This window comes from Miscanthus floridulus, chromosome 1 (genome assembly GCF_019320115.1).
Source record: "Miscanthus floridulus cultivar M001 chromosome 1, ASM1932011v1, whole genome shotgun sequence".
Lineage (NCBI taxonomy): Eukaryota > Viridiplantae > Streptophyta > Magnoliopsida > Poales > Poaceae > Miscanthus > Miscanthus floridulus.
The window spans coordinates 104850509-104858398 of NC_089580.1; the positions used below are offsets into that span (position 1 = coordinate 104850509).

General features: G+C 46.2%; 1 long non-coding RNA gene across 1 annotated transcript; it reads right to left on the reverse strand.

Moving 5' to 3' along the window:
* Window positions 1-3834: 3834 nt before the first annotated feature.
* LOC136538443 (uncharacterized) lies at window positions 3835-4825 on the reverse strand. Its single transcript, XR_010779352.1, has 3 exons — window positions 4688-4825; window positions 4401-4580; window positions 3835-4276 (listed from the first exon to the last, which is right to left on the reverse strand). It is a non-coding gene; the product is annotated as an uncharacterized lncRNA (long non-coding RNA).
* Between the last annotated feature and the right edge of the window lie 3065 nt (window positions 4826-7890).

Below are 7890 nucleotides of genomic sequence, written 5' to 3' on the forward strand. Positions count from 1 at the left end.
ATTTAAGTTTCAAGTGGTACTAGAGCCTTGCTTATAGTGTTGATCTCACGGGGCATCTAGTTCTTTGTGTCTTGCAAGCGGTATCTAACTACAATGGTGCTAAGGATGCTATTATTGGTGCACTCTGATTGGTATCCCACTTCAAAGGTCCATCTCTTACACCTTAGCATCATTTGGTAGACATTACTTCCCCACTTTTCCTATCCATGCATATGTGCAAGCTTCAATCCAAACTCTTAGCACATATGTAGGGGGAGCTAATGCTACCAATTCATGTTCATGAAACTTATCCAAATCCTTTACACATGGTAAAAATGCTTGGGCAAGCAACATGGATTCAAAATGATTTTATTTCATATCTTTGTGAAAGGGTTGTCATCAATTACCAAAAAGGGAGAGATTGAAAGCTCTAGTTTGGTTTTGGTGAATTGATGAAACCCTAAGTGCTAACCTATTACTCTAAGTGATCATGAGATAGGGTAGCACATACCAAGTGGTGCAGCAAATGGATGAAGATCATGATGATGGTGGTAATGGACATGGTGATGATTAAGTGCTCGGGCTTGGAAAATAAGAAAGTGAAAAACAAAAAGGCTCAAGGCAAAGGTATATTTGATAGGAGCTTTTTGTTTTGGCACTCAAGACACCAAGTGGGTGTGAGTGTATTTAGGATAGATAGTCGTACTATTAAGAGGGCTAAAACTCGTATCGAAATGTGGTTATCAAAGTGCCACTAGATGTTCTAATTCATTGCATATGCATTTAGATTCTAGTGAGTGCTAACACCCTTGAAAATATTTTTGAAAATATGCTAACACACGTGCACAAGGTGTTACACTTGGTGGTTGGCTCATTTGAGCAAGGGTGGTGAAGTTTGGGGTCAAAAGAGGAAGGTTTGTTGGGACCGAACTTTGCCTTAGGAAGTGACCGGACCCTAACCATGCGTCCGATCAAGGTGTGCAGTGAAGGCATGGCTCTCGGCCTTTGATTGGACTCGGTGAAGAAAAGTGATCGGACTCGGGCTAAACATTGTTCAGCGTTCGGTCCTGCTGAAGTGGCGCGTTGAGAAAGAGGCAGAGAGGAATGGACATTGGCCTACGTCCGGTCACCCTTTACCGGACGTGCCAAGTAGTGAAAACATCGTTTTGGACCTCTCGGTGTGAAAACGTTGTTTTGGGCGAGACCGGACTCTACGTTGTAGAGCGTCCGATCGTCTCTAACAGCGCATCCGATCTTTGCATTGGTGGCATGGGCGCGCGCGCGAGCGGACGCTGGGCGGTTGCGTCTGGTCCTGCTCTGGCGCGTCTGGTCGTCACTTAACCGCATGGACACTGTGACTTAGCTGTTGGAGATCAGCGGTGGAGGTTCAAAATAGGGGACTCGTGGCTGCATCCAATGGACCGAGCACTAGGGTCATGTGTCTGATCACCTCCTAACAGCGCGTCCGGTCACCCCGAGTTTCGTTGAAGTGGAGGGGCAACGGCTCTATTTCGTTTGCCCCTCTATAAAAGGCATGTGGCCAGCTCTTGCTCACTCTCTTGGCCATTTCTATTGAGAATACATCCTAGTGAGCGTAGCCAAAACTCTCTAACTCACCTTGCTTGATTGGATCATCATCTAGTGAGATTTGAGGGCATCCAAGTGCATTGCTTTGAGTGATTGCATCTAGAGGCACGTGGTGATTGTGTTTCGCTGCAGGATTCGCTTGTTACTCTTGGTGGTTGCCACCACCTAGATGGCTTGGTGCAGCGAGGATCATCGAGCAGAGGAAGGTGAATGTCTCCGGCTCTGATCATAGTGATTGTGAGGGGTTCTTGACCTTTCCTCGGTGGAGAGCCAAAAGGTACTCTAGTGGATTGCTCGTAGCTTATGGATCTCCATCTTGTGTTGGTTGTGCGGCATCTGATTGCGGGTTAAGCGTGTGGTGCCTATTGGCGCATGAACCTCCAAGTGGGTGAATCGCCACAATAGGGACGTAGCTTGCTGGCATGTAAGTGCACCTCAGGGATAAATCATTGTGCCATAATTGTCTCTGGGTTTCTTTTGTGATTGATCGATTGTCTTTTGCCACGATAGTATAAACATCACCACCTCTCTTGTATTTACATTCCTAGTGTAGTTAAGCTCTTTAGTGTAACTAGTTTTGAGAGCTAGCTTATGTCTTGTCTAGTGATTAGTGATGCTCTTTTGTTAGTCTTTGAGAGCTCACTAACTTAGAGAGTAGTGACTTAGCGTCTAGTGTGAATTAGAGATCATAGCAACTAGAATTATGGATAGGAGGCTTGTATTTTTAGTAGGCTGGCGCTTCGCCGTTTAATTGACTAACCACTTAGCTTAATTGTTGTTGTAGAATTTTTAATAGGCTATTCATCCACCCTCTAGCCATTAGGACCTTTCAAAATGGTCTCTGGACTTTATTCAAAGAAAGACCAATGATCTCTGGTGATAAGGATTATGAATGCCAATTCTTTGCCAATCGAAGAGGCACCTCACTAATTATTCTGTGCTCCTACTTCGTCACAGGACCTCAATATAAACTAATTATTCTGCACTCCTACAAGAAGCACCTCTTGGTGTGCGAGAGTCCTCAAAGGAAGGTGCTTCCATGATTCGGATTCCATGAGGGCGATGAGGAAGAAGCATGCTAGCCAGACGTTGCGTGCTATTCTGGCGGGAAGAGAACCACTACAGTATGGTCTGATCATGTAATGCTCCGCATTTTCACTACCAAGGTAAAAATGCTGACTTAGGGGTTATTACCCGAAAAAGCGATGCCTTCTCGAATAATGACCCTAATCAAAGTTAGGACAAATATAATAACTACTCCATCACGTTATACTAGAAACTATGTGTATATTATATTTCTCCCGTGACTTCTGTAGATCAAGCGCTTGGTACATCATATCATCACAAGCTGTCTCTTTTCATCTGAAAGGGGAGGGTTAATAGCAAGAGTGAGTACAACGTATTCAGCAAGCATATAATAAATCAAATGAAATGCATTCCTAGCCATTTTGTTGATCACTTCTCAATCATAGATCATTTATTAAAAGTTGCACATTTTAGAAAATAAGTTAACAAATCTATTATCAACCTATAAGTGAGACGGAGCCTCCTATAGGCTTCCGTAGCCTCCGGTCTAAGAGACATGACGTGAATTCACGGTTTAACCCTGCGCAGGTTTGTATCATGTTACAGATGATTATCTTGACCAATTTTCCATCACACTTCCTTAGGTATAACTCATGGTCAAGATACCAGACTTTCCCCACTTCCGAATATTATATACATCCACATCTATCCACGTGCGCTAATATATGCGCCTAGGTATACTTCATCAACACCTGAATGGGGATTTATTTCATCACCCTAAACCTCTTCTCACTTACCATAAGGAGTATATATTTCATCACCCCAAACCTCTCCTCACTTACCATAAGGAGTATATAACAACATTCATGGGTACCGGACTCAGTCCATCCCAAACGAGTTCACTTGTCGACACGGTTTCATACGGTCAACATAATGAGTGAGAAGGGTTTGGTGCTTATATATTCATAGTCGATGTAGAGAGGGTTTGACCCACCCTAGTTTATCATCACATTCCATGAACTCTCTACACCGAATAATCAATTATCATCAATTAACCCTTGATGTAACGACCCACCATTTTAGCTCATAGCTAATCATAGCTAAGTGCACAGTAAAAGAGAACATCATTTACAACAAACCGGACAGTTGGCACACTTTGATATTAAAAAACACAAATCAATCCTTAATCCTTCATGGTGTTTAGGTACACTTGTAGACCAAGTTCACTCCAAAAGAAAAGGGTTCAGAAAACCATTCTTTACATATATATAAGTACACTAGAGTACACAAGACTAGCTACAGTTTCACCACTTGGTACAAGCGAGGTGTAGCCATGCCCTTCTGGAAGGAGGCTAGCCAATCCAGTGGCAGCAACTAGGCAATCACACTGTTAAGTCTTATCCAGTCAAAAAAACCCACACGCAGGGATGGAGGAGAGTAGTAGTGTTAGGCACCCAGTAGAAGTGAAAGGAGTTACATCCCCATCGAAGTAGTAAACCAGCTCCTGACTCTCTCCAGTCCCCACTCAAGGTTGAGGCCTATCAAAAATACCTCTATCCAATCCTTCCTTGAGGAATTCATCAACCATACACACTAGTACACCATGGCGATATGAGCAATCAGAGAGATCGGCATGGGAGGAGAAAAGGGAGCTGGCCAGGGGAGGAGATCAAGTAGTCACAATCTGCAGGAAGGAGTGAGTTGTATGCGATAATCAAAGTATAAGAGCTGAAGTAAACATTATCAAGGTGAAGTTCACATGCCTAGCTTAAACATTTTGTTTCAGTAGAAGAGCACAGAGTACTCACCTAAAGTGAAGGGAGAGGAGCACTCACTGTCCAGATGTAGAGGTTGTAGCCAGAGCTCGAAACAACGCATAGCTTGTTCCTGCAGCAGTATCGGGGCTTCTTGGTCCCACTGCAGCACCACAGCCTCTGTGCACGGCATCATGGTGGAGCAGCCCGCTGCCGGCGCCCCAACCTGTAGTCCTGCACGCATAAGAGAGGGAGAAATCAAGGGGAGATCGAAGCGGAAAATCAGTGCATAGTAGCTAGAATCCACATAGATTTGTTTTGGAGTAGGAATCTTTGAAAACCTCAACCATGGTTGCCGATCTGGAGAAGGGGAAAGGAAGCAGAGAGAGACGTAGAGAGACAGGGAGAAAGGGGAGTGCGTGTGTGTGTTCGTCACTGCCACCGGGTCTGTTGACCCTGCTAGCTGCTACGGCCTACCTATCTTATATTTGAACAGTGGAGATAAAAAAATACAGTTTAGCAGGCTACCTCCCAGGCTACCTAAATTTATTGGCCCCAACAAATTTTCTCTCTCACTACTTACATGTGTTGGGCCAACAAAAGTGCATACCTATTTTTCTCTTCATCTTTTTTCTCCCCACGCGCTCGGAGTCCCCCGACACCACCCGTGCCTGTGCCATGCCCTCGCTTGCACCGGCCCTCCCCGCCAGCAGCCCTCCCCGATAGCGGCTCTCCCCGTCACGCGGCCCTACCCGGCGGCGCTACTCCCTGGCGGCGCTCCTTCCTGCACACGAGCTTTTCTCTCTCTCCATGGTGGCCGTCAAACCTCTAGCTGGTGGCGCTCCAACCTGCGGATCTCCAAGCGACACCCCTCGACCACCCCTCGGCCATCCCCACCGTCGGTCCTCCAGCACGGCTTCTCCCCACCGGTGCGACGCCCAAGTCCCCACCCGTGCGCCGCCCTTCTCCTAATCTAGCGGGCGGCCCGTGAGGCAGCGTCGCCCTTCTCCAATCCACAGCTGGCGGCGGGCCATCCAGCACTCCTACTGCAGATGGCCGTCCTGTCGGCGGCCCATCGCCTCCCTGCTACTGCTTTGGTAGAGTTCGTCAATGCCAAAAGAAGGAAGTAAGGGGGTGACATGTTGGCTCCACATGTCATTGGCTGTTAAATTGAATTTGAGAACCACAATTTAAGTAGTACTGCTAGAGTTAGAAGCAAAATTTAAGTAATATTAAAATAGATGGGTACATTTAGATAGTCTGTTTTAGAAGAGATGCTTTTGCAGGGTACTAGTACTAGCACTAGCACACAGGAGTGTTGATTCTTCTTAAGTGCTTTGGTTCAGCTCACGTGTAAACAAAGGGTAGATTACAAGTGTTTGCTAACGATTAATAATGAACTAACTGCACGTGACTCACTATGTATAAATCACAGCACAGGCATATTTGAGATTATGCACTAATGAGTATCCTGGCCGTAGGATACGACACACGGCTTCATAGATAGACTATTTAAGTTTATTTACATGTATCTTTTTTTACTAAATACCAATGTATAAATATTACAATTACAGGAGTCAAGCTAAAACATTAGAAAGATATCTTAAAAGGTGACATCAATTCTGTATAGTAGGGAGTTTGCGGGTTTGCTCTCCCGACAGACGAGCTCTTCAGATCATGGACCGTGGAAGGCAGTGTGGGAGGTGGAGGTCCCACCTAAGGAGAGGGTGTTTTGTGGAGGGTACACCCATGAGTTTTTTTTTGCCTCCATATGGTCCGACACTGCCCTCGCCACCACCGTCGGACCAAGCCTCACGGTCCGATGCCTAACCCTAGGTGTTGGAAAGTAGCACTTTTCCAGCAGGTGGTATGGAGGGAGCCTTCGCCCGAATGGATGCCCTAGGCGAAGGTAGAAGGAGATAGTTGGGAGCCTTTGCCCGGACGGATGCCCCAGACGAAGGTAGAAGGATGTAGGTAGGCCCCAACACAATTAGAGTTTCATAAATGCATTCACCACCCACAAACAAGCTTCAGCTCTCCCCTTTTATAGGGCGCTACTAATTCAATCACCGGGAGAATACCAAAGGACAATAGACAACCAATGTTTTTCTCCCAAGGTTCACGTGCTTGCCGGCATGCTAGTCCGCGTTGTGTCGACCAACACTTGGTGATTCGGTGGCTAAGAGGTGTTGCACGAACCTCGTCCACACAATTGGACACCACAAGGACCTACCCATAAGTGAGGTAACTCAATGACACGAGCAATCCACTAGAGTTATCTTTCGGTGCTCCGCCGGGAAAGGCACAAGACCCCTCACAATCACTGTGATCAGAGCCGGAGACAATCACCAACCTCCGGTCGACGATCCTCGCTGCTTCAAGCCGTCTAGGTGGCAGCAACCACCAAGAGTAACAAGTGAATCTCACAGCGAAACACGAACACCGAGTGCCTCTATATGCAATCACTCAAGCAATGCACTTAGATTCTCTTCCAATCTCACAAAGATTTTGAATCAATGATGGAGATGAGTGAGAGGGCTTTGGCTAAGCTCATAAGGTTGCTATGTCAATGCAAATGTCCAAGAGAGTGAGCTTGAGCCGTCCATAGGGCTTAAATAGAGAGCCCCATGAATAGACCCGTTGGGCTCACAGAGCACCCCACTGTGCACTGACTGGACGCGTAGGTCTAGGTGACCGAACACACACCTCCCAGCTTCCGATCGCGCGATGCGCGCCACGTGGCCCCTCGGTTTGACCTCGTCCATGTGATCTCAATAGCTAGTTAGCTTCACGCCATGTGTTAAGTTGCGACCGGACACGCTGCTCAAAGTGACCAGACGCTCCATCACTGGAGTCTGGTCGTTTCCAGTAAGGTTCTAGAGACGGTTTTTCACGATCAGACGCGTTTGGGTCACGCTCGACTAGACTCGCCCAGCATCCAGTCACTCACCCTCTTCTCTATATGCCACCATATCAGCAGGACCGGACGCTGAACAGTGTTCAGCCAGAGTTCGATCACCTGCTTTCGGTCTCAGGCCGAGAGTAGCCCGAGCACTCCACTGATTTTTATAAATGACCGGACGCTGCTCCCCCGAGTCCGGTCACTATTTTGCAGTGACAAACACCTCCTTTACTTCACTAACTTCTCCACCCTTGCTCAAATATGTCAACCACCAAGTATATCACCTTGTGAACGTGTGTTAGCATATTTTCACAAACATTTTTAAGGGTGTTAGCTTTTCGCTAGATCCTAAATGCATATGCAATGAGTTTGAGCATCTAGTGGCACTTTGATATCCGTATTTCGATATGAGTTTCACCCCTCTTAATAGTATGACTATCGATCCTAAATGTGATCACACTCGCTAAGTGTCTCGATCACTAAACCAAAAAGCTCCTATAAATTTCACCTTGCCTTGAGCTTTTTGTTTTTCTCATTCTTCTTTTCCAAGTCCAAGCACTTGATCATTATCATGGCATCACCATCATCATATCATGATCTTCATTTGCTTCACCACTTGGAATGTGCCACTTATCTCATAAT